The following is a 27,443-nucleotide window of genomic DNA, read 5'->3' on the forward strand; positions in this document are numbered from 1 at the left end:
TGGGGTACAAATAAGCAATCAAGTCATACTAGGAAACAAGCAATATAAAACGTAAGGATACAAGCAACAAAATTACAAAGTCATAAGTGGGAAGAGATGGGTGATAGGAATGATGAGATTAATAGTAATAGTAATAGTAATGCACATTAGTAATGTACATATACATATAGCACTTAGACTGCCTACCAATTAGAAGTCAATGGCTGGTGACTTTGAGGATACCCAAAATAGAGATAACAAGACACCAGGGGTGAAATTCAGCAGGTTCTGACAGGAAAATTTGAGTAGTTCGGAGAACCGGCAAATACCACCTCTGGCTGGCCCCAGAGTGGGGTGGGAATGGAGATTTTGCAATATCCTGCCCCCAGGAGTGGGAGGGGATGGGGATTTTGCAGTATCCTTCCCCTGCCATGCCCACAAGCCATGCCCACAGAACTAGTAGTAAAAAAAAAATTGGATTTCACCATTGCAAGACAACATCAACAAAGATATGCAAGCCGTGGACCTGCACTCTGGAGATGCAGCTGACCATGCAGTGGTGCTCAATGATCCTAAAAATGGACCTTGCACTACGCTAGGAAAAAGAAGAAGAAGGAGAAGGAGGAGGAGGAGGAGGAGGAGGAGGAGGAGGAGGAGGAGGAGGAGGAGAAGGAGAAGAAGAAGAAGAAGAAGAAGAAGAAGAAGAAGAAGAAGAAGAAGAAGAAGAAGAAGAAGAAGAAGACGACCTTTAGAGTTTATAGCACTCTCTGGGCAGTTTACAGAGTCAGCATATTTCCCCCAACAATCTGGATCCTCATTTTACTGACCTTGGAAGGATGGAAAGTTAAGTTAACCTTGACCTGGTCAGGATTGAACTCCAGGCAGTGGGTCGAGTTTTTTTTTTTTGTTTTTGTTTACATTTATACCCCGCCCTTCTCCAAAGACTCAGGGCGGCTTACAGTGTATAAGGCAATAGTCTCATTCTATTTGTATATTTTTTTTTACAAAGTCAACTTATTGCCCCCCCAACAATCTGGGTCCTCATTTTACCTACCTTATAAAGGATGGAAGGCTGAGTCAACCTTGGGCCGGGCTCGAACCTGCAGTAATTGCAGGCTTTGTGTTCTTAATAACAGGCTGTTCTTAATAACAGGCCTTACCAGCCTGCGCCATTCACCGGCCCAAGAATGCTTGCAATGCTGCATTCTAACCACTGTGCCATCAGGGCTCCAGAGACGGAGATGGAGGACAATCTGGATTGGTTCTAGGCTTCACTGGATGTTGAAGATTTGTTGTTCTATTCAAGAGAGTTCAAGGAAAGACTTTGGAAATGATTGTGAGTGGGAAAGAGTCCAAAGACCACTGAAAGAAGCAAAGGACTCACGTGGGACAAATCTACCCAGTGCAGGTGGCTTCTGGGGAGCCAGAAGTGGGAGGGCCAGACAATCTCTTGACTGCTGGAGAAAGAGACTCACAGCCTGAGAGACAGAAGGTTAGCCAGTGTAATTAACCGTTTATTTCTCTCTAAACAACAATGCTCATATTTAACCAAGGCTGTAGACCAGAGTTGTCAAACTCGCGGCTCGCAGGCCGGATGCGGCATGCGCTGGCCACGCCCGGTTTAGCAAAGGTGGGAAAAGGCTCGCTGTTATGTATCTTTAAATATTTTGGCGGGAAACAAGCACGTTGCTGATTGGTTAAAGCCGCCGGTTAAACAGTATATAAGGAGAGGTTTTTCCCCAGCCCGGTCGCTGGGTTCACCCTAAATTAAAGAGCTGTTGTCACTACTCTGGTCTCCAGCCTCGTTACTTCCCGAACTTAACACTGGCGACGAGGATGGGATCTCGAGGCTAAGGAGCACCAGTACCGAGCTGAAGCACGGAAGAACCGAACCCAGCAAACACAGGGCAGAAACGCGGAGATGGCCAGTTACACTCCGCCCGCGCCGTTTGACCCAGCTAGAGAGAAATGGGGAACGTACATGACCCGTTTCGAAAGCTTTCTAGAAGCCAACGAACTGCAAGGAGTTCCAGACAACCGCAAAAGGGCATACTTCTTGAGCCACTGCGGTCCCGAGGTCATCGACATCGCGGAAGCCCTGGCAGAGCCAACGCCGGTACAATCGGTATCGTGGCAAACTCTACAAACCCTACTTAAAAACCATTTCGCGCCAACGCCGTCCAAATACGTGCGGCGTTTTGAATTTGGAGAGCGCCGACAGCTAGAGGGCGAATCCATCGGCGACTACATGGCCGCCCTGCGGAAAGCCTCCAAAGACTGTGGGTACAGAGACCTAGACGAGGCGCTGCTGGAGCAACTCATCCGGGGGGTCAGAGACATGCGTTTGCGGAGGCGACTGCTATCAAAAAGCAATCTAACGCTGGCAAACGCCCTGGACGAAGCCAGAGCGCATGAAATGTCCACCCAAGCGGCAGAGACCCTGCAAAAGCCACTCGCACCGAAGGCGAGTTCAAAGTCAACCCCGGTGCACCAAGAAGAGATCCACACCGAATCCGACCGTGAGGATGAGGAAGGGGTTTGCCGAACCGAGAAACGCGGCAAAGAAGACCGGGACGAATGCGGAAGTTGCGGAGGTCAACACCAGCGCCAACACTGCAAGTTCAAGGACGCTACATGTCGGCGGTGCGAGAAGAAGGGGCACCTAGCTCAAGTCTGTCGAGCTCCCCAACCTTCCCGCCGAAAATTCAAATCGGCCAATCAGAGCGCGGGATCGGCAAGGCGACCCGTGATTGGCTCAAACAAAAAGGGCGCGAACTCGAATCAAACGACGGTGATCATAGGCCGCGCCACAACCCGGGTGGAGAAGAAGATCTTCACCAAGCCAAAAATAGAAGGCGTGCCGTGCCGACTAGAAGTGGACACCGGGTCAGCGATCACCATCATGTCCTGGGACACTTTGGCGAAAGCATTGCCGTCAGTCGCGAAGCGCCACCTGCAAACACAACGGATACGAGTCCACGACTACCAAGGGAATCGCATCCCTGTTCGAGGGACCACCTCTGTCCGAGTCGAGTACGGACCACACAAGAAGACCCTGCCCATCACGATCGTCGAAGGGACCCTGCCTAGTTTGTTGGGACTAGACTGGTTCCGCGCATTGGGCATGGGAGTGACTGGCATCTACAGAAGTGACTGTAACCTAAAAGACATACTCATGAACGAGTTCGAAGATGTCTTCAAAGACTGCCTGGGCAAGTACAAGGGGACCCCTATTTCCTTCAACTTAGACCCCCAGGTAGCCCCCATTAGGTTAAAGGCAAGGAGAGTCCCTTTTGCCCTGAAACCTAAGATTGACAAAGAGCTAGATAAGCTCATAAATCAGGGGATTCTGGTGCCAGTCGATCACGCAAAGTGGGAGACACCAATCGTCACCCCAGTCAAACCAGATGGGTCAGTTAGAATCTGCGCTGACTACAAGGCGACATTAAACAAAGCCTTACAGAAAAGCGCTTACCCGGTTCCCGTGGTGCAACACTTGCTGCACTCGTTGGGGCAAGGGCAAGTCTTTGCAAAGTTAGACTTGGCTCAAGCCTATCAACAACTGCCCGTAGACGCCAACACAGCCGAAGCCCAAACGATTGTAACTCACAGAGGTGCGTTCAAGTGTACCCGATTACAATTTGGGGTGAGTGTGGCACCGGGGCTGTTCCAAAATTTAATGGAACGACTTCTGCAAGGGCTCCCAGGGGTAGTCCCCTACTTCGATGATGTATTGATATCAGCCGAAAATTTAGAGGAATTGGGGGAGCGTTTGAGAAAAGTTCTGGGCATTTTCCGGTCAGCCGGACTAAAGGTTAAAGTGAACAAATGCCAGATAGGGGTAGAATCCGTCGAGTTCTTGGGCTACCGAATAGACAAGAAAGGAATTCACCCCACTGAGAGCAAGGTCAAGGCAATCAGAAAGGCTCCAGCGCCCAAAAACAAAACAGAGCTACAGGCATTCCTGGGGCTAGTGAATTTTTACGCGGTCTTTTTAAAAAACAAAGCGACCGTTGCTGAGCCGCTGCATAAGCTTCTGGGAAAGAATACTGTTTGGTCTTGGGGAAAGTCGGAAGCTAGGGCTTTCGAAGCAGTAAAAAACCTGCTCTCCAGCGATAGCCTACTGATTCAGTACCATAGCTCATTGCCATTAGTACTGGTTTGCGATGCCTCCCCTTACGGGGTAGGGGCTGTGCTCAGCCACAGACTCCCAAACGGCACAGAAGCCCCTATAGCCTTCTACTCCAGAACGATGTCCTCCGCAGAGAGGAACTACAGCCAGTTGGATAAGGAAGCGCTAGCAATTGTGTCAGGGGTAAAAAAGTTTCACGAATATGTCTTTGGTAGAGACTTTGAAATTGTTACTGACCATAGACCGTTGTTAGGGATACTGGCTGGCGACCGCCCAACGCCTGTGGCACTCTCGCCACGATTGACCCGTTGGACTATCTTTTTAGCCGCTTATTCCTACAAGCTGCAGCATCGACCGGGAAAAGAAGTGGGGCATGCGGACGCTTTAAGCAGATGCCCACTACCAGGGGCGATCGAAGACCCCACTCCGGGGACGCCCATCCTGCTAATTGACTCTTTGGACTCTGGCCCAGTCACATCTAAGGAGGTGGCTCGGGCATCATACCGGGACATTACTTTGAGGACTGTACTCGGTTGGGTACAAAGAGGGTGGCCCGCTGCGCCGGGCGAGCGTTTTAAGGAATTTGTAAAAAAACGTGGGGAACTCTCGGCTCAAGGGGGGTGCCTGCTATGGGGCGATCGAGTGGTGATCCCGGAGAAATTGAGGGAAAGGGTATTGGACCTCCTCCACGAGGGTCACCCAGGGATCGTAAGGATGAAGGGGCTAGCAAGAAGCTATGTTTGGTGGCCACTCATGGACTCAGAAATTGCTGAGAGGGTAGGGAAATGCCAGGCTTGCCAAGAGTCCAGACCTCTACCCCCAACGGCCCCAGTCAGGGAATGGGAAAAACCCCAAGGCCCCTGGTCGAGAATCCACATTGATTTTGCTGGCCCGTTCCACGGCCAAACCTTCCTAGTGGTAGTCGACGTTTTCTCTAAATGGTTGGAAATAATTCTCATGAGATCCATGACAGCCGAGGCAGTAATCGCAGCCCTGCGGCACCTATTCGCAACCCACGGGTTGCCTGACACGCTGGTATCCGACAACGGCCCGCAATTCACGGCAACCCAGTTTGAGGAATACCTGGCAGATGAGGGCATCCGACATGCCCTCTCTGCGCCTTTCCACCCTGCGTCGAATGGCCTTGCAGAGCGTTCCGTCCGGAGCGCTAAGGAGGCATTGTCCAGGCTCAAGCCAGGCGACTGGCAAACAAAGATAGACTTCTTTCTGGCTATTCAGCACAGAACCCCCAGCACTGCTACAGGCAGAAGCCCAGCCGAATTATTGATGGGGCGGAAGCTCCGGTGCCCAACTGGACCGTTTAAATCCCCATTACACACCAGAGGGTTACAAGGGGAAACTGGAAAAAACTAGAGAAATGGGCATAGGCGACCGAGTGTGGGCCCACAACTATGGGGACGGCCCAAGTTGGCTAGCAGGGCAAATCATAAAAGCAACCGGTCCAAAATCATACTTAGTTGAGTTAAAAGACAACCGAGTATGGAGGCGCCACATAGATCAGATAAGAAAACGAATAGCCGAACAACCCGAGCTAAATGAGACAGATAATGACCAATCATTACTTGAACCCACAGCTGACCATAACCCGGGGGAGGCGCAAGACTTAGCTGAGTTCCCGGAGGTCCAGCGACGCCATCAGGTTCCCGATGGAAACAGCAGGGAAAACTCTGCAAGTAATCCAAGGCCGGATGGCCTAGAAAAAGAGTCTGCAAGTAATCCAGGGCCGGATGGCCTAGAGAAAGAGCTGGAAGGAGCAAACAGCCCCTCCGACCAGCTCAACCCACTCCCAAGGACTGAACCGCGCAGGTCCGAAAGAATCAGGAGACGCCCAGGTTATTTGCGTGACTACGTTGAGAAATAACATGTAAATAATATGTAAATAGAGGTAAAGTGTTTTCTGGGAGGGGAGGAGTGTTATGTATCTTTAAATATTTTGGCGGGAAACAAGCACGTTGCTGATTGGTTAAAGCCGCCGGTTAAACAGTATATAAGGAGAGGTTTTTCCCCAGCCTGGTCGCTGGGTTCACCCTAAATTAAAGAGCTGTTGTCACTACTCTGGTCTCCAGCCTCGTTACTTCCCGAACTTAACACTCGCTACATCACATGACGACGCTATGATGATGTGAGTTTGACACCCCTGCTCTAGACTACACACATAATAGCAACCACCAAAATCCCCAGAAATGGGGAGCTTTATTTTACTGGCTGTTAATTAATTTAGGCTAGAAATGCCTGGCAACTATCAGTCAAGGGTTTGTTGATTTTACCTCATTTTATGGATTGACTGTCACACTTTGGCTATTTACCGTGAAGGAATGAGAGAAAGGCCTTTGGCTGATTTAGCTCAACTATCATGAAATGCTAGAAATGCTAATACCCCAATTTGTTTTGCTTTGGTATGTTAATACACACACAGAGAGAGACAGAGAGAAAGAGAGAGAGAGGGGGGGGGAGAGGGACACACAGAGAGAGAGAGAGGGAGAGAGGGAGAAAGGGAGAGGGAGAGGGACACATACACACACAGAGAGAGAGAGAGACACAGAGAGAGAGAGAGAGACAGAGAGAGAGAGAGAGACAGAAAGAGAGAGAGGGGGAGACGGAGATGTGGAGAGGGAGAGACAGACAGAGAGAGAGAGAGAGAGAAGGAGAGGGACACACACACACACACACACACACACACAGAAATTTTGAGGCATTTTGTTTTTTGTAGCTTCTGTGCTGGGATCCAATTCATGACTACAGACAATTCTTGGGTAGATGACCTGTCCATTGAGAGGCACTCCTAACTGTATCAAGCGGGTCCTAAAATCCAGAAGCTTTTATTTAAAGACAGGCTGTACACCGGGGTCCTGCTCTAAATTTTTTTTTGTTTAATGTAAAAGAGACATTTTTATGGACAAGAAAGTATGAAAGAACCGGAAGTTGTAGATCATGAAACTGGAGTACTTTACTTTCAGTTTCAGAAAAAAACACACACATTATATATGGAAAATAAACCAGACAAGAAAGAACATTGCCATTCATAATGCAATCCTAGCCTCCTTTATTTCAAAAGTATTGACACCATGCTCAGCAACATGTTCTCCCAAGCGAATTTGCAACCTAAGTTCATAGGTAGTATTTCTACGTTCCTCTATAGCTTAGGTCAAGAATAAAATAAGGGCATGAAATGGGGGATGTGGCAAAGTAGAGGAAGTTCTCAGATAGCTCCAGAGAAATTATCACATGCCCTCCAAGGGATTTTATTACTCTAAGCATTTATTACTCTAAGCATCTTAGCCAAAAAAACACATCTCTGTTATGGCAACTGAGATATCCAGATACGAGCTGACTGTGTGGATTATGCAATTGCAAACACCATTTAGTTTCAAAATGCACAGGAAAAATATTTGAAAAAAAAAGCTTAAACTGAACAGGCAGTTAAACGGGCAGTTAAGGGTGAAGGCAGCATTTGTACTTGACTGAGAATAAAAAATGGGGAGAATTTGGAAGAAAATTGGAATATTGGGAACATTTGATGGACTAAAACCTATCCTTGTTTCTTCTTGGTTAGAATTAGATTGCAGTTGCCACCAACTGCTAGCAAATAGATCATCATTTACTCCTCCTCATAATCATAACCATCAATATTATCGTAATTGTCACCACTGCTGCTCAATACACGAGCTCAAGACACAGTTATTCATCTGTGCAGGACTGGCTTAGATTTTAAATTTATAGGGGTTTTAAATTGGTTTTAATATTTATATTTCTATTTTTAATAATTGGGCATTAGAATAAGCTTTTTAATGATTATTTTAATTTGTATATAAATGTTTTTATATGCCTGTGAACCGCCCAGAGTCCTTCGGGAGATAGGGTGGTATACAAATATGAATAATAAATAAATAAATAAATAAATAAATAAATAAAAGTTGTTTCTCCCACTAATGCCCTTTTCCAGAAATATTCCTGCCATAAATATTAGAAAATGTCATTCATAGTTAGCATATTTCAGTCACTAATCGCATTAATACCACTCATACTACTTCTTTTCTCCCCTGCCATTTTTGCTACAAATGGATTCTCAGCTGCTGAAATTTTGCTTGGCTCCTTGGAAAATCTCAGAATGTGTTTGAGGCAGGTGTGGATTCAGCGGGATTAAAGATCAAGAAGGAAGGAAGGAAGTGATGCCTGGGCTTGAGAGTGCACCTTGAAAATACATGTCTTCTCTGCAAGGAGCAGCAACAACCTGGAGCAAGTTCCTAAGTGCTTCTACAGACATTCCTACCTTGGGAATGTCTGTAGAAGCTGACATTCCTAAGGCACTAAAAAGAGGCGGTGATGATGGATTACTGTCATCATCACGGTAAAACCTGAGGAGGGACCTTGAGGGCTGTAGCCTGCCCACACACCTGCACAGCTTTGTTAAAAGTGATCAGTTTGTATTTCATGAAGCTCACATACAAGGAGTACCTTTCACAACCAGCACAGGGATAGTGTATATAGCAAAAGCTAGGGATATAAAAACAATAATGGATCTTGCTCCCAATGGACTAGTTACTAAGAGCATCCAAGAGATTACAGATACAGATTACAAGAGATTACAGATACAGATTAACAGAGTTGGAAGGGACCTCGTAGATCATCTAGTCCAACCCCAACCCAAGCAGGAGATCCTACTTACACCATTTCTGACAGATGGCATTTCCAGTCTCTTCTTGAAAGCTTCCTGTGATGAAGCTTCCACAACTTCCGAAGGCAAGCTGTTCCATTGGTTGATTGTTCTCAATGTCAGAAAATTCCTCCTTATTTCCAGGTTGAATCTCTCCTTGACCAGTTTCCATCCATTATTCCTTGTCTGGCCTTTGGGTGCTTTGGAAAATAGTTTGACCTCCCTCCTCTCTCTGGCAGTCCCTCAAATATTGGAAGACTCCCCTGGTCCTTCTTTTCACTAGACTAGCCATGCCCAGTTTCTGCATATATTTTAGCTTCCAGTCCCCTAATCATCCTGGTTGCTCTTCTCTGCACTCTTTGTAGAGTCTCAACATCTTTTTTTATACTGCAGTGACCAAAATTGCACGCAGTACTCTAGGTGTGGTCTTATTAAAGCTTTATAGAGTGGTATTAGTACCTCCCTTGATCTTGATTGCATCCTTCTGTTTATACAATTCAGGATTGCATTGGTTTTTTTTGGCTGCTATCTCACACTGTTCGCTCATATTTAATTGGTTGTCCACTAAGATGCCAAGATTCCTCTCACGGTTAATACTATTAAGCCTGGTTTCACTCAGTCTATATGTGTACTTTTCATTTTTCTTGCCTAAGTGTAGGACTTTACTTTTCTCTACATTTGCTAACTTGCTAACATTCACCTTTAATTGAAAAAAAAAACACCCATAAACATGGCCAAAAAGCATGTTTAGCATTGGGTACAAATGGTAGTAACACCATTCAAAGACAGATTATATTGGGAAGGAGTGCCACTTATATTAAAGAAGGCCATTTATCTATTAAGTAGGAATAGACAAGTAGAAAAGGTGGCCTTATTTTTTTTTAAAAAAATCCAGCAATAACTTCAGTACATCAGGAAAACACCAATGTGTCTCATGTATTAGGACACTTTGCCCATGAAGATGAGTAGTTGTTGAATTGATTTATTTTTAATCCATAAAAGACTTGCTACGTTGGAACAGCACTCCACTAAAGTGGACAGGATAAAGACTGGAGTTGGTACTGAGCTGTATGAATGGCCCTTCCATGTCCACCATTCCCCTGTGACCTTTGAAAGCTGCTGCTTCAAGAATGGCTCCTACGACCAGGAAAACCAGCTCCTGCTCCAATGACATAATCACTCAGTAACAGTAATGAAGTTGGAAGGGACCTTGGAGGTCATCTAGTCCAACCGCCTGCTCACGCAGAAGATCTGTACTAGGGATCTGAACCGCCAGACTGCCGACCTTTCTGATCGATAAGCTCAGTGTCTTAGCCACTGAGCCACCTAGTCCATCCTTCCACCATTGATCCAGATCCATCACTGTCTAGCACAGGGGTGTCAAACTCTCATCATCATGGCATCATCACGTGAGCTATCGTGACTTCTTCCCCCTCCCCCACCCCGCTAAACCGGGCATGGGCATGGCCAGCACGTGACGCATCCGGCCTGCGGGCCAGGAGTTTGACAGTCCTGGTCTAGCAGCAGCATTGGATCAGGGACAGTTCACCAGATACCATGTTTGCAGTCTTCCCAGCTGCCTTAAAAGACGCTGGAAAGATGTTGCTTCTGCCCCACTTCTCTTTTCGATTTCCCCACAAGTCAGAGAAATGGGGGGGGAGGGGTTAATGGAGAAACAGAAAAAAATGAGATGGAATTGGAATTGACCTTCCTGAAAATTTCTTGTCCAGAGGGTTGGTTTACCTACCTCACGGCCACTTAATGTTCATTTATCTGCACTCCACGTGGCCATAGGGAAGAAGTGAAAACTGGAATACAGGTAGTCCTTGACTTACAACAGGTGGTTTAGTGGCCTTTCACAGTTACAATGACACTGAAAAAAGTGACTTAGTTACGACCTTTGCAGCATTCCCAGGGTCATGGGATCAAAATTCAGACGCTTGGCATCTGGTTCATATTTATGACCATTGCTGTGTCCCAAGGTCATGTGATCACTTTTCGCGACCTTCTGACAAGCAAAGTCAATGGGGAAGCCAGATTCATTTAACAACTGGGTTACTAACCAATCAACTGCAGTGATTCACTTAATAACTGTGGCAAGAAAGGTCGTAAATTGGGGCAAAATTCACTTAATAAATGTCTCACTTAACAACAGAAATGTTGGGCTCAATTGTGGTTGTAAGTTGAGGACTACCTATATTATAATGATGAGTTGCCTAGAGAAACTCAATTTTTGCAGGGCTTCTCTAGGATTTTATCTAAAAAAACTGGATGAAAGTTAGATTAAGCATATTTATTTATTTCGGAAAGATTGAGGGAAAATAAAGAAGGGGATGACAGAGAACGAGGTGGCTGGCTGGAGTCACTGAAGCAGTAGGCGTGAGCTTCAATGGACTCCAGAGGATGGTAGAGGACAGGAAGGCCTGGAGGAACGTTGTCCATGGGGTCGCGATGGGTTGGACATAACTTCTCCTCAGGATTTGTTGAGTCATTTGATCGTTGTTTTTGGAATTCCTACAACCAACCCTTGCTGGCCCAATCCCAGTGTGTCATAAACAAAAGCTCTTCGCAACCTGAAACCATCATTATCAATTGGTCCTGATGGGCTATGCTCATACTTCTTAAAAAAACTTTCAATAAATATAGCAGAACCCCTAAGCATAATCTTTAATAAAGCTTTCATGACTAGTTCCCTTCCAAAACTCTGTTCTCTAGCCACAGTCATCCCTATCTTCAAAAAAGGAGATCCCAGCCTAGTTGAAAATTACAGACCTATCTCTCTATGTTGCGTCTCATGCAAAGTAATGGAATCTATCATAAACCAATCCATTACACTCCACCTTGAAACTAATAACCTACTCTCTAATAAACAATTTGGTTTCAGAAAAAAATTGTCTTGTAACTTACAACTTCTCCACTGCAAAAACATATGGACTACCAACCTTGATCAAGGGAAAGCAATAGATGCAATCTACATAGACTTCTGCAAAGCTTTTGACTCAGTAGTACATGATAAACTTCTCTTAAAACTAAAATCCTACAGCATTTCAGGATCTATCAAACAGACAACAAGTGGTCAAAATTGGCAACACTCTATCAAATCCTGTTCCTGTCAAAAGTGGCGTTCCCCAAGGTAGTGTTCTTGGACCAACGCTCTTCATACTATACATAAATGATTTCTGTGACCTTATCTCAAGTTATTGTGTTCTCTTCGTTGATGACGACAAACTATTCAATACCACTAACAATACTTCTACCCTTCAAGATGACCTTGACTTTGTTTCCGATTGGTCTAAAACTTGGCAACTTCAAATATCAACCAGCAAATGCTCAGTCTTACATATTGGTAAAAAGAACCCTAACAAGTACAAGATTGATGGACGTTATCTTACTGACGACCCCCACCCTTTCAAAGACTTTGGAGTTTTCATATCAAATGACCTAAATGCCAAAGCCCATTGCAACTACATAGCAAAAAAAGCTCTAAGAGTTGTAAACCTAATTTTACGTAGCTTCTTTTCCAAAAACTCTACACCAGAGCATACAAAACATTTGCCAGACCTATTCTTGAATACAGCTCATCCGTCTGGAACCCATACCACATCTCTGACATTAATACTATCAAACACGTCCAGAAATATTTTACTAGAAGAGTTCTTCGCTCCTCCGAAAACAACAAAATACCTTATGCCACCAGGCTTGAAATCCTGAGATTAGAAAACTTAGAACTCCGCTGACTCTGACATGATCTGTGTTTAACACACAGAATCATCTATTTTAATATCCTTCCTGCAAAAGATTACTTCAGCTTCAATCGCAATAATACAAGAGCAAACAATAGATTCAAACTTAATGTCAACCGCTTCAAACTTGATTGCAGAAAATACGACTTCTGTAACAGAGTTGTTAACGCTTGGAACTCACTACCTGACTCTATAGTCTCTACTCAAAACCCAAAATCTTCAACCTAAAACTGTCCACTATTGACATCATCCCATTCCTAAAAGGACTATAAGGGGCGTGCATAAGAGCACAAAAGTGCCTACCGTTCCTGTCCTATTGTTCCCTTCATTATATCAAATTAACATAGTTGTTGCATACTTTTACTTATATATAATTTTTTTCTCTCATGATAAGTTATTGTTTATGTTGATGATTGTATATACTGTTGTGACAAAATGAAATAAAAAATAATAAATAAAAAAAAAGGAATACATCCTTGAAGTAATAATTCAGCAAATGTATTTTTCTATGCATATTTGTTTCTGGGGATGTGAAGAAGGACTGAATAGGAGCTATTGGCTTCTATCTTTTTGGCCCACTGTCATTTTGGGGCAAGTTCAAAAGAACTTTTTAATGCAACTAATTCTGAATTACAGACCTGGTTTGTTTTAAACTGTTATCCCTTCTGAATCCATTTCTCAGATTACCAAAACAGCAGAGGTTTTCTTGTTCTCCCCCTGAACTCTGTTTCCCTGTCTTAGCAAATAAATTACCTAGTTTGCTTCCTTTGGTCTGAATAATGTCATTGCTACAGAGAGGAGGTGGGTGGGTGGGAGACCACAGCTGCAGATCTGAGCTAATATATGTTTATTCTTTGGGAGATATTTCTCCTGTGAAACTTTGAAAAACACTCCTCTTTGATTCTGAACTGTAGCTCATGATATACGACTAGGGGTATTTTTTAATCAGACTAGATCTATTTGTTTCTGCTCTTGTTTGCCACCAGAATGCAATGAATCTACCAGTCCTATATGTAATTTCTCTTCTTTTGGGAGAGCAATATTAAGGTAAAATAAAATCCTGTATTAACTCTCAACCTTCCGTCTATTCTTTTATGTAGCTGTCCCTTTCCTGCTTCCCATCACTCTTCCGTCCAGCCCTAGGTCAAGTATTATTACTGAAATATGGTTAATAAGCACAGGTAAAGAGGATGATATTGATATGTGTATACCACAAGCCTGCTATGAAAGACTAAAGTGGTTATTCTAAATCAAGGATGTCCAAACTTGGCCCCTTGAAGAGTGGTGGACTTCAACTCCCAGAATTCCCCAGCCAGCAACTTGCTCATATTTCTAGCTCATGCTAGCTGGGGAATTTTGGGAACTGAAGTCCACCACTCTTCAAAGGGCCAAGTTTGGACACCCCTGTTCTAAATGTTAGCCTAGTTGTCACAGAGAGTGTGAACCCCCCACAAGATTTCTTTCAAGAGTTTATCAAGAGTTTCCAAAATGTCTCCATTTGCTGCCTATTAAATTACTCTTTGTGTGACTTATTTGGTACACAAATTTAAAGCGTGAGTTGTTAAATGGTTAAGTATATATGTGTGGGAGTGTGTGTGTGAACTCTTGAAATGACTCTAGCTAAAGCCATGTTTTCCTTGCTTTGTTTCTTAGTCGCCATACTGAACATATTGAACATATTGAAGCTGAAGTAGTCTTCAGCAGGAAGGACATTGTAATAGATGATTTTATGAGTTAAACTCAGGTCATGTTGAAGGCGGCGGAGTTCTAAGTTTTCTAAACCCAGGATTTCATGTCTGGTGGCATAAGAGTTGTAAACCTAATCTTGCATAGCTTCTTCTCCAGAAACACTACATTACTAACCAGAGCATATAAAACATTTGCTAGACCAATTCTTGAATACAGCTCGCCTGTCTGGAACCCATACCACATTTCTGACATCAATACAATTGAACACGTCCAGAAATATTTTATAAGAAAGTTCTCCACTCCTCTGATTACAACAAAATATCTTATGCCACCAGACTTGAAATCCTGGGTTTAGAAAATTTAGAATTCCGCCACCTTCGACATGACCTGAGTTTAACTCATAGAATCATCTATTACAATGTCCTTCCTGTTGAAGACTACTTCAGCTTCAATTGCAACAATACACGAGCACACAATAGATTTAAGCTTAATGTGAACCGCTCCAATCTTGATTGCAGAAAATATGACTTCAGTAACAAAGTTGTTAATACTTGGAATACACTACCAGACTCTGTGATCTTTTCCCAAAATCTCCAAAGCTTTAACCAAAAACTGTCTACTATTGACCTCACCCCTTTCCTAAGAGGTCTGTAAGGGGCATGCATAAGATCACAAGCGTGCCTACTGTTCCTGTCCTAATGTTTCCTTTCATTATATCCAATTAATATAGTTATTTCATGCTTATGCTTATATATACTGTTGTAACAAATAAATAAATAAAATAAATACTTAAGGAGAGGGGAAGGAGGACTTATGGAATGTAGAATATTTTCCTCCAATGTGCCAGACATAACAATGATAAGGCTCCTGAGAACCAAGGCCAAATCACGGTGCCCTAGCAATGGCAGGAGGGAGTGCTGAGAAGTTCATCACCCGCTTGGTTGGCTAGCATGACCCGTGACACAAGGGGGGTGGACAGTATCTATTCTTTAATTATACCAAAGACATGGGAATTATGCAGTGTTGGTTTTATCTCTGACCGTGCCAATATGATGTACCCAATAGACAGGATTTTTGAGGAAGCCAAGGCCTCAGAGTTTTGAATTGGTTGGGAGCATTACTCAGAATCATGACAGTGTGTGTGCGTCTATGTGTATATAAAGACTCTTGTGTCTCTTCACCTTTAACTGGCAAAACGGTGCATCCTGTAGGTCATGAATGTTTGAACCAAGGTATTTTCAATGAATTAACTCAAAGAATGACAGAACCCATTAATTTGGTGGAATGAAATTTGGCAAAGTTGTGGCCACTCCACTGCCACTGTGCCTGCCAACTACATTTCCCAGAAACCCACAGATTTAATGGCAGAAGGGATCTCTGCCCTCTTTCCCTGCCTCCCTATGGTCCTTGTGCTCAGTGGCTGTGTTGTGACCCAGGCCCAAGTAGGTAGTATTAAATGCAATCAGTTCAAAAATAAACAAACTTTATTAGAACAGCTGAGAAGTAACTCATTCTCAGTGTAGTCCAAACTAAATGAAAACATATTCTTCATAACACAATTCTTATCACTAACCTTGGTCTAATTAGGCAAACTGCCAAAGGCTTTTCTTGGCAAAAGTTCAGAAGCAGAAGATGCCGACAAGAAATAAATGCAGCAAGACAAGAAGCAAGTCTATCAACATTGTTTTCTGACAAAGAGCCCAAGAGCCATTGCTGGCCTTTTAAGCCTTATGGGAGGGGCCAAGCATCTCTTGGCCCTATTCCCAAGTCGTCCTCTTTGCATTAACTGCTCTTGCCTTCTGGCAACTCTTCTCATGCGTGCACTAGGAACAGGCTCCCCCTGTTCCTCTGCCTCACTACTGTCAGCCTCTGGAGGCTCCAGAGTCTGCACATCACTCCCAGATGGCCCTGGCCCCATCTCTGCCTCTGACGCAGAGCCCTCATCTGGGCCTTCCCCAGCCTCCAGGACTGGTCCATGTTCTTCCTCAGCCTCATCACTGTCCGAATGCGCTGCCAGCCCTGCAGGCTGCTGGTGGACCACAACAGGCTGATGGCAAAACCCAACAGACTATCAGGCATTGGTTGCTATGGAACTTTGGCTGAAATTATAAATCTCTTAATGGTGATGATGGGTGAGGAAATGATGAAGGAGTGACCCTATCTGCCAGCAAGATAGGGCTGGCTGTGGTCGATGGGTAAGCCTTCCTTCTCCCTGGAGAGAGGAGGTCTGCCAGTTGGCTTGGGGCTCCAATGGTGGAGTATCACACTGCAGATGGTTGACAGATCAATAGCAGATCCCACCTCTCTCCCTGCGCATCCTACTCCTCCCCTCCCATCTTTTGATCATAATTTATATTTTTGCTGTGTGTCGTGTGTATGTATATGTGTATGTGTACCAGTATATGTATGTGTATGTGTATATATATGTATATATGGGTGGGTGTGTTTAATGTTTTTAACATTGAAAGCAGCCCATAGTCACTTTGCTGTGAAATGGACAGCAAACAAATTAAATAATTAAATATTCTGGATTGGATGACTATTATTTTGCTGATGGGAAATTGGTGTTTGCTGACTTAAAAAAAAAACAGATTAAAGCAATAAATGACATATATCAAGTATCACCTCTTTAAGGTAGTCCAGCCAAGAAGCACAAACCATGAGCAGTAAGGCTACCTTTATTGTAAGGTTACAGTAACAGAATTTTGCAAGTCTTGAATACATTTGTCCCCTCCTTTATTTTTACTTTCCAGAATATTAGGGAAAGTCCTTCTGAAGCACCTTCCATCTCTCTTTTCCTACTGTAGGCTGAGAAACCTTGGCATGATGGTTGTTTAGTCTTTAGCTCTTCCTCCTGTCTCCTGTCATTTCCACATACATTACATTAAGACTCTCCATTTGTGCATGTGGCAAACATATATGCAGACGTGAATATGTGCAGAGCCATCTGTCAAAAACTATTGTCATAGGACCATAGGACAGCTCTTAGACAGAAAGTAAATATTAGCAGAATTAATAATTACTAGGAATGCTCGTACATTCAGAATCTATTTTACAATTTTAAAAAAACCATTTATGAAGATTAATGCAACTCTTAAAGCAACAGGATTTGTTTTTCAGGCGTTTTCACCTCTTGGAAACCTGAAAAATTTCAAGTTGCTTTATTGAATAGCAGAGAGGTGCCGTGCTTATGCCATGGTTTGAAGCACTTTCACCACTTCATTTCTGAAGCATGAACAGCCTTATAATTACTGATGATTAATTGCCTGTAAACTAATTGATCTCTCCTTTGTTTATATCAATCAATCTCTCTTATACCCACATGAAATGTGCAAATATTCCCAAACACATTACTCTCCCTGCTTCAGGGAAATAGCAATAAAAAAGAAAATACAATGGTGATGGAGTAAGGGAAGAGGCTAGGTATAGTAGGAATGGAAAAGGAAGAGAAAGAGAAAGAGAAAGGGGACAGAAAACCAAATAGATATGAAGAAAGGGGAGAAATGATTGGTCAAGGAAAGGAAAGAAGGAAGGAAGGGAGGGAGGGAGGAAGGAAAAAGAGAGAAACCTTGCTTAGGATTGATGGAAAAAGCTTAAGATTGAGACAGCCCCTGGCCAAGAATACTTTTCAAAGTATTTATATCTCCTGCTCATTTGCTTATTTCCAATAATGTCTTCTTTTTTTCTCAGCAAATAAACCACAGAATATTGGGGTGCGTATTAGAGAAACTAGAAGGTTCATATCAGTGTCAGGATTGTAGCATAACTGGAAATTCCAACATTTGAGAAAATGGTCCTTTGTAACTTAAGACTAAATTTTCCATTCCATCTTTCCCATCACTTTGTCTCCTGTTTCTACTCTAATATCTGGATGTGACTGCTTCTTTGATCTTAATCCACCTTCAGTCTAATTTCAGAGCAATAAACAAGATGAACGTTCAAAATGATGACGGCTATTGTGGCCTTACATGTCTATCCACACAACACTCGGCAGGGCTAAAGCTTGAATACATATGTAAATGCTGATATAAACAACAGTGTACAGAGACGTTGGCGACAGGAAAAACCAGCAACTTAGCCATAAAGATTTGGAGGAGCAAAAATCAGGTTGCAACTTGTCTGGGAAGAGACACAGTGGTTCTCTCAGCCCTAGGAAGGAGACGATGGCAAACCACTTCTGAAAAACTTTGCAAGAAAATGGCGGGAGTTTCTCCAGGTAATCTCCGAGAATTGGAAACGGAAGGGGAAAATAAGGGTTTTTTTTCTTCTTTTCTAAATCAATACAATACAGTATAGGATAAAATAGGATTAGATTTGATTTCTGGTCACATACTTTTCATGTTGTCTCTTATAGCAGATCTTAGTTTTGCAGCATTTTTGCTCACTTGCACAATATTATATTCCCACTAATTAGCAATTGATTTGGGGGTGGGGATTTGCAGCCAGATAATCACTCATTTGAAGGAAACCCATTCAGATATAATATATAATAGAACAACCCAACCTATGATTTTTCCAGTAGGAAGACTTCTAAGTCTACAAGGTTAAAAAAGTATTTTTAAACATGTGGCTTGACTAATCACACTACATTAATTTATACATCTCCTATCCTGGATGGAGGACAGACTTTAGAATTTCCCAAATAATCCTACATTATGTTCATGTAACTTGATGTGACATTTATCCGCAGAGCACATGTTGTAAGTGACACTCACAGATTACAAGGGCAAGGTTGTTGCAGCAAGGGAAAATACCCCTTTACAGAAAATCCCAAGATATTCAAACATTTTTTATAAATGCCTCCATTTACTTAATAATATACCTTTTAAGGCAGCACAACATAATTTCATTCTGTTTGCATGAGAGTAAACTCATGATATTATTTGCAAATAATCATATTATTTGCAAGTAGCAGTGAATGCAAGTAAAAATGTATGGCATCCAAACGCAGGTTCTTTTATCTGGTTCTAGTCAACTTTGATTTACAGTTTTGTATTCCCATCTTGGCTTTAGCCTGCTTCTACACAACTCGCTGTTCCTCTTTAATAAAATCCAACAGGCGTTGCATTCCAGACATTGGGAGAGACATAAGGATTCTAAGTTATAAAGCACATGCATGCTACTTTTGCTAAGCCCCATTTATCTACTAATAGGTAAGCAAACAAAATCATCATCATGAGCAGATTCGGAATAAACAAGACTCACTGTAAAAAATGCCATTTTGCTCTTTTCAGCATTGGGAGCTTAACATGTTTGATGTCCTCACGGCAGTATAAATAACACAGAGAGTCACAATTTTGCTTTCTCCTAGAGGCGACAACGTGTGTGTCCTCCACATAGCGACACCACCAAACTCCACATCTCTCTGGCATTCATGTTCTCATAGCATGAACTGATGCCAGGATGACTCCTATATCTGGTGTTCGGTTTCCCCTCTGAAACATTTTGGAAAAGTGTATTTGTTTTTGTTTTATACAAAAGTGATACCTATGCTGGAAAAATCATGTATATTTTACATGTAAGGCTCAAAGGACCCATCTACAAGGGACTAGTATATATAAAATATATGAAATAGAATGAAATAGAAAGGGTATACAAAAGAGATGATGATAAGCCTTCATACACAGAGACACAAAGGCAGGCAGGTAAACACACACCAACCCTCTCGCCCACCCCCACACATTCTATATTTTATGATGTTATGGTTGGCAATCATATAATTAAATCTCAGTAGATAGATCTATTAAATGATAGTTTACTAGATACTTCTTCCAATTCTGCAGGCTTTTCAACTTTCTCATGGTAAAGGTGAACAGCTGAAAATATGACGTTCTAAAATGGGTTATATTTAGATGTACTTCCTGTACCAAAGTCAGAGCATGTCGTTGTTAGAAATAAGATACTGAGATACATACAGAAGTACTTTATTAATGATATGTTGGGCAGTAAATCATTCAATTCTCTTCATACTTACTTGAAGGTCATTCATACCACACAAACTACATCTTGTCATTAGTACGAATTCCCTGGAGGTCATGGTCTTTTTATCTGGCATTAACTAGAAAACAGCCCATGTAAACCTTCTTGCATTCCATAGCACAACAAAGGAGAATATTACAATAATACATCCCTAATTGATTGTTTCCTGATTGCTTATTTGTCCCCTAGGACTATCATTAAGTGTTGTACCTTAGAATTATTGATGAAGGTATCTTTTCTTTTATGTACACTGAGAGCATATTCACCAAGACAAATTCCTAGTGTATCCAATCACACTTGGCCAATAACAAATTCTATTCTATTCTATTCTATTCTATTCTATTCTATTCTATTCTATTCTATTCTATTCTATTCTATTCTAAAATCTAAAAGAGGCGGGCTCTTTAGCCCCCAGAGATTTGCATATTATAAAATCCAAATGGAAAAAACTTTTCAAAAACTTCTAAAACCAGAGAACATTCTATTTTTTGGTTGGTGGACCCTAAATCAGTATCTATAGTCTTTTTCCTGTGAATAATTTATTTAACATCATACTTTCACATTACATCAGAATACTTTACTCCACAAATGCAAAGCTTCAGAAGAGGCAATTATTAAATATATTACATGTTGATGATCATGTGTGTAGCTTTTTAAATCATACGTTAAATCATATTTTCAGACAGATATGAATATGTTTATACTAAGCCTTCCAAAATTCTCCATAATCCCTTGCATAAACATTAAACCTCAGACGATCTTAAGAAAGAAACCTGAAAGATCCTGACATATACGTTGCCATTAAATGAGCTTTGGTGCTTTCATTCAAAAATCTCCAAAAATTCATAAATCTTGGAATGACTTCAGCCACTTAAATTTTGTTTAAATTGTTATGCTACATCAAGACGAGAAGGCAGCATTTAGAGCTATGATGGACACGATGGCATCTGTCATTTCTTTGTTTCTGACCCCTAGATACAGTAGTGGCCAAAATTTTGTAAACCTTTTGGGAAAAGTGTATTTTTGAGGTTTGATGGCTAATAACACCACTTTTTTTGGAGTTTCTTTTCTTTTTTATTGCATTTTTACAATTAAACAAATCATACATCTTAAGCATAACTGTGACCATATACATACCATAACATTCCAATTCAAATGCACTCTATACATTTTTACTATACATTTTAATTCTGCTTCTATTTTGTCTATTTCTTTTTCATTTTTCAGTTCTCAGTCCAGTCATACCATTTCTCCTATATTGTATAGTATTCCAAATCTATTTGTCCTTTCAGTTCAATTGTCAATTTGTCCATTTCTGCACAATCAAATATTTTTTTTTAATTACTAAACCTTTGGAAGGTATATTTGTATTTCTCCAGCATTGTGCGAAAACTATCCTTGCTGCTGTTATTATATGTAAAATGATATATATTATTCTTTTGTCGAATTTTCCTTTAACTATCCCTAGGAGAAATAGTTCCGGGGTGTATTATATCTGAAGTCCTGTTAATTCCTGTAGCCACCTGTATATTTTCTTCCAGTATTTTTTTGTTTCAGGGCACAACCAACATGTATGATAGAAGATATCTTGTTTTTGACCACATTTCCAACAGTTCAGGCTTAGATTTCGGTATATTTTCGCTAGTCTAGAGGGTGCCAATTGCCAGCGATAGAACATTTTATACTGATTCTCTTTGTATGTTGCCAATTTAGTTATTTTATAGTTTCTATTCCAAATTTCCCCCCAATCCTCCAATTCAATATATGCCTGACGTTTTTTGCCCACGCTATCATTTATTTATTTATTTATTTAATCAAATTTATATACCGCCCTATCTCCCGAAGGACTCAGGGCGGTGATATCATAACTCCCTTCATTATATCTTCGGCTCTATCAAATTCTAATAAGTAGTTATAAATTTTTGTTATCAATTTTTCATCTGGGCCAATCAATAATTTGTCCAATTGTTGTGGCACAGTCTCAATTTCATACCCATCTTTGTCTTTTTTGTACCGTGATTGACGTTGCAAATATGGCCACCAATCTATGATTATACACTGTTTTTCCAATTCCTGCCTGTTTTTTAGGTTCCATTGACTGTCTAGAATTTCATTATACTTGACCATTTTACCTATATCCAGAGTGTTAGGGTGAATCATCACTTCCATTGTCGATAACCAATTGGGGATTTTCATATAATGTTTTCTCTTGGTCTCTTGCCATATTTGCATCAGAGCTTCCCTTAATTTATGTCTAAACAAAATATAAATGAGATTTATTCTCCTTGTCCCATAGGAAGGCATGCCATCCTTTTTGTAGGTCATGTCCTTCCAGTGTAAGTAGTCTTCTGTTTCTCAGGTTAATCCACTCCCTAACCCATACTAATGTTGCCGCTTTATAGTAAAGTCGCCAATCTGGAAGCCCAAAGATACCCCTGATTTTACTACCTGTTAATTTTATTCTTGCTTCCTTACCTGCCCATATAAACTTTGTTGTAATTCTATTCAAATCTGTAAATAATTTCTTATCCAATTTTATAGGTATAGTTTGAAAAAGGTAGAGCAATTTTGGCAAAACATTCATCTTGATGGTTGCAATTCGACCTAGTATAGATAGCTGTAATGGCCCCCATCTTTCCAAATCCAATTTTATTTGTTGTATTAATTTCACATAATTATCTTCTTTAATCAAGGAACCCCTCGCTGTCAGCCAAATTCCTAAGTATTTAATTTTTTTAGTACTCTGTAGTCCCAATTCTTCCTCTAATTCTCTTTTCTGTTTTAATGCTACATTTTTAACTATCATTTTTGTTTTTACTTTGTTAATTTTAAGGCCCAATACTTCTCCATATTTCTCTATTTCCGGTAATAAGATAGGTCCTGTCTCCCTTGGTTCCTCAATAAAAAATACCAGGTCATCTGCAAACACCTGTATTTTATACTCTTCTTTTCTAATTTTGGTTCCTTTAATTTCTGGGTTTGTTCTAATTTTGGTTAATAACAACTCTAATGTCAGGATGAAGAGCAGAGGTGACAGTGGGCATCCCTGGCAGACGCCTTTCATTATTTCAAATGGTCTTGTAATCTCTCCATTTATTATAATACTTGCTTTTCGAGAAGAATATAATGCTTCAATCATTAGTTCAAATTTATCTCCAAATTTCATTTCTCCATTTTGTTAAATCACATATTGCCAATTTAAATTATCAAATGCTTTCTGAGCATCCAGAAAAACAAGCGCTACTTATTTCTCTGGATGGACTTTATAATATTATAATATGTTCATTATTGTTCTCATATTATTTCTGATTTGTCTCCAAAACCATTTTTGGAGTTTCAGGATAATCATATTCCACTGCTGGAATGGCCTGGGAATGGCCCAGACCTTAACCGAATTGAAAATCTATGGAGCTGACTGAAGAAACTTGTTAGTCAGAAGTGACCCAGCAATAAAACCCATTTAATAGAAGCAATCATTCAATCTTGGTTTCACATTATAACAGCTGCAGAACTAAAAGACTTGGTTCACTCCATGGGAAGACATTGTAAGGCTGTAGTTCATGTTAAAGACTACCGAACTATTAACTGACATGGTGATAATTTTTGTATATCTCGTTTTTTCTATGTGTTTCACTTTTCTTCTTTATACTGTAACTGCTATTCTAATAGCAAATCTGTCATAAAAGTTTTTGCATTACATTCTTGATTAAATTATCTTTCCATTGATATATAATTTTATGGTACTACTCCCAAAAAAATTGTGGTGTTATTAGCTAGTTTTAGAAAATACACTTTTCCCAAAAGGTTTCCACAGTTTTGGCCACTACTGTAGATCTCTTATCCCCAACATATCAAGAATTATAAACTCAAACTGTACAAAAAGTTTCACATAGATTCATTCATCCATCCATTTAGTTGAAAACTCTTAGACAAAAAAGCTTAAGAGTTCAAGCACTATTGTGATAATGGTATGCAAAATAGTAGAGCTGAACCCAATTTCTCATTTGAAATGTAAGAATGAAGCTGCTTGGAAAAAACTTTTCCCTTTTGCTTTTGTGGAACACAATAAGAATGTTCAGCATGTGCATTATAAATATTCTAAAATAAGGCTGTTCTTAAAATATTATGTTAAATTGGATTTGTTTGAATTGAGTGTGAATTCATTATGTTCCCTGCAAGACTTCAGTTTACTTTGTGGTAATAAAGCTGAGAAATAATTGAACTAGGCTGGTATTAAATACAAGACAAATCAACCCACATTTTAAGTAAAAAAAAACCAGACACTAAAAGGGAATGTTGATAATTGGAAGTGTGGAGAAGGGAAGGAACAAGAAGGTCACCACACAAAGAAGTTTTTAGTTCAATATATTTTGCAAAGTACTTTTGTACTCCAGTGCTTCAAATGGCTCTCTCCTAATGGTCAGTTGCTCCATTCACTGAAACGGGAAAGAGCCTTAGATACAGAATGGATATTGATGATAAAACAATTCCCATGACCGGTAAATCAGTAACTGGTAAGTTGACAATGTTGTTCTGTTGTGTGATCAGAAGACCTGAAAGTATACCTTAGATCCATGATGGTGAACCTATGGCAGAGTGTCAGAGAGGGCATGCAGCGCCCCCTCTGTGGGCACGGTAGCCGTCGCCCCAATTCAGCTCTGCTGTGCATGTGCGTGTGCCTCCCGCTGGCCAGCTGGTCTTTGTGTGGGGTAGGCGTGGGTGCATGTGGGTGGGGGCTTGTGCAGGACCCACGGCACCTACATTGAATTTTGGGGGTTTGAGCGCGTGTGCACACATTTACACACGCACACATGTGCTTTGGGCACTCGGTCCGGAAAAGGTTAGTCATCACTGCCCCAGATTAATTTTCATTGGCAATGGGATTTTACAATGTATTTTACTGTGGTCCTTTACTTTGAAAGAAATTCACCATCTCTTTCCTTAAAAACCACTGTGAGAAACCCTTCCATACTTCCACCTCTCACAATACTAGACAACACAGTATCAACAGTAGAAACCTTCAAATTTCAAGGTTCTACCATATCGCAAGATCTAAAATGGACAGCTAACATCAAAAACGTCATCAAAAAAGCACAACAAAGAATGTTCTTTCTGAACCAGCTCAGAAAGCTCAAACTGCCCAAGGAGCTGCTGATTCAGTTCTACAGAGGAATTATTGAGTCTGTCATCTGCACCTCTATAACTATCTGGTTTGGTTCTGCAACCCAACAAGACAGATACAGACTTCAGAGGATAATTAGAACTGCAGAAAAAACAATTGCTACCAACCTCCCTTCCATTGAGGACCTGTATACTGCACAAATCAAAAAGAGGGCTGTGAAAATATTTACAGATTCCTCACATCCTGGACATAAACTGTTTCAACTCCTACCTTCAAAACAATGCTATAGAGCACTGCACACCAGAACAACTAGACACAAGAACAGTTTCCCCCCGAACGCCATCACTCTGCTAAACAAATAATTCTCTCAACACTGTCAAACTATTTACTAAATCTGCACTACTATTAACCTTCTCATCGTTCCCATCACCCATCTCCTTCCACTTATGACTGTAACTTTGTTGCTTGTATCCTTACACTTTATACTGATATTGATTGTTTCCTGATTGCTTATTTGTAGCCTATGACTATCATTAAATGTTAAATTTATAGCCTATGACTATCATTAAGTATTGTAAGTATTGTACCTTGATGAAGGTATCTTTTCTTTTATGTACACTGAGAGCATATGCATCAAGACAAATTCCTTGTGTGTCCAATCACACTTGGCCGATAAAAAATTCTATTCTATTCTATTCTATTCTATTCTATTCTATTCTATTCTATTCTATTCTATTCTATTCTATGAATATATCCATAAAAAATTTTTTTAGTCATGACTCCGAATACACCTAACCCTAACTCTAACCCTAACAATAACACTATTTTCACTTTCATTAGCAAATTGATATTTGCATGTACTTTGCTATGGTCCACAAACAATTCTGAACAAAAAGCTGTCAACGTTAATTTCATAGCAAAACCAAGAAGAATATAGACCTAACAATGGTTTTCAGCCACGACCTAACCCAAACCCTAACTTTAATACTACATTTATTTTCACTGGCAATAGGATTTTCTTATATATTTTCTCATTTTCCACAAACAAATCTGAAGGAAAAGCTGTCACCGATATTTTCCTTAGAAAACTGCTCAAAATATTAATGGGTGATTGGAATGGTGTGTTGGATACTCAAAAAGACAAAAAAAGTTTAAGGAAGATTTCAAGCCGGGCGAAATTACCAAAGGCTTTTTTTGAAATGATGGAGGACTTGAAATTAAGAGATATTTAGAGAGAACATAATACAGAAGAGAGGGATTTTACCTTCTTTTCTGACAGGCATCAATCATTTTCGAGGATTGATTTTATTTTGATTTCTAATGATTTGTATTCTAGAGTGAAGAAGACCAAGATTTGTTCAAGAACTCTATCTGATCATAGTCCGGCTTGGATTGAATTTGATCAGGAAAAGGAGGCTAGGAGATCATGGAGGTTGAATGAGAATTTGTTTAAATATGAACAAAATGTAAATGAATGTAAAAAGCAAATGAAAGAATTTTTTATTATGAATATGAAAAAAGAGACATCTATAGAGATGATTTAGGACGCTAGCAAGGCTTATATGAGAGGAAATCTTATACAAATGAATATTAAATACAAAAAGAAATTGCAGAAAAAGAAAAAGGAATTGGAAGAGGAAATTAAAAAGAAAGAACAGTTTATACCTAATGCTTAAGTAATTCTTAAAGCTTGTAAAATATTACTGAAAATGTATTTGAAAGTACTTGTGTTAAGAGAAAGTTAAATAAAAAGATGTATTAGCTTAAAGAAAAGTTTAGAGTTTTAAAAATGATGTATACCAGAAGAAAAAATTTATTTTTTGAGGTAACTTGGAGGGAGTGATTTAAATTTAATGAGTTAGTTAGAACTTCATTGGTCTAATTGAAAGTGAACTTTAAAGTTTGTACGTTAAGAGGAAGTTAAAGAAAGGATGTATTAGAACTTTTTGATTTTAGAAATGTTTTCTTTTAAAAAGTTGTGTTTTAAAATAGATGAAAAAAAAAAAGATTTTTCCCTTTAAAGTTAAAGAATATGAAATAATCCAGTGACACTTCCCCCTCCTTTTTACCCCATATTTTCTCTTCCCCTTTCTTCTTCTTCTTCTTTTTCTTTTCCTAACTTTC

General features: G+C 40.6%; 1 protein-coding gene across 2 annotated transcripts in view; it reads right to left on the bottom strand.

Moving 5' to 3' along the window:
- Positions 1–27,443, bottom strand: part of B3GALT1 (beta-1,3-galactosyltransferase 1) — a 460,687-nt gene that overhangs the window by 50,256 nt on the left and 382,988 nt on the right. Inside the window, exon 1 of one of the 2 annotated variants that reach the window (XM_058191308.1) lies at positions 19,424–19,563. The exons of the other annotated variant lie outside the window; for it this stretch is intronic. The gene's annotated coding sequence lies outside the window, so the exon portion shown is untranslated. Of the gene's footprint in view, positions 1–19,423; positions 19,564–27,443 lie in introns of those variants that run through there. 2 annotated transcript variants of the gene reach the window in all.

This window comes from Ahaetulla prasina, chromosome 1, assembly GCF_028640845.1.
Source record: "Ahaetulla prasina isolate Xishuangbanna chromosome 1, ASM2864084v1, whole genome shotgun sequence".
NCBI classification, from domain to species: Eukaryota; Metazoa; Chordata; class Lepidosauria; order Squamata; family Colubridae; genus Ahaetulla; species Ahaetulla prasina.